Below are 623 nucleotides of genomic sequence, written 5' to 3' on the forward strand. Positions count from 1 at the left end.
TGGGTGTAATTTTTAAACTTTTTTTTTTAAAGGGAGTAAATTTTAAAACGTGTATTTTAAAAGGGAGTTATTGATAATTACTCTTAATTTTAATAATTGTCCGAGCTAGCTTAAGAGTATATTAAAACTATAAACTGGCCCCATCTGACATCCCAACATGAATAGTAATCCAATCGGAATACAACCCGCACCTGTATTTGACCCGAAACTCGTATTGAACTGATTCTGTTCAACCTGACCCAAAAGTTTATTATCGCATACTTAGGTTCTTCCCAAATAACCGGACAACAACCAATCCGAAAATGACTTTAACCCAAACCAATCCAGCCTGATTCAATTTTACCCGAATTTTTGCAATCTCGAAGTGATCCTACCCGAACTAACCTGACTCATGCTGACGTAATTAACCTGTCCGTCAAGTCTATCCATGAGTTATCTCGATCGGCAAAATATTGGGAGAGACGCAATAAACATCAAGTCTCCTATAAAACCGTCATATAACAAAAGACTGTCCAAAAAAGATAGAAGCCCAAAGATAACATGTAGTTTAATTTATATTTTAATTTTATCCTATCGCACTATCACCCCGACATTTTATATGATGAAAACTAACGTATTTCACA

The sequence above is a fragment of the Silene latifolia genome, chromosome 8 (genome assembly GCF_048544455.1).
Source record: "Silene latifolia isolate original U9 population chromosome 8, ASM4854445v1, whole genome shotgun sequence".
NCBI lineage: Eukaryota > Viridiplantae > Streptophyta > Magnoliopsida > Caryophyllales > Caryophyllaceae > Silene > Silene latifolia.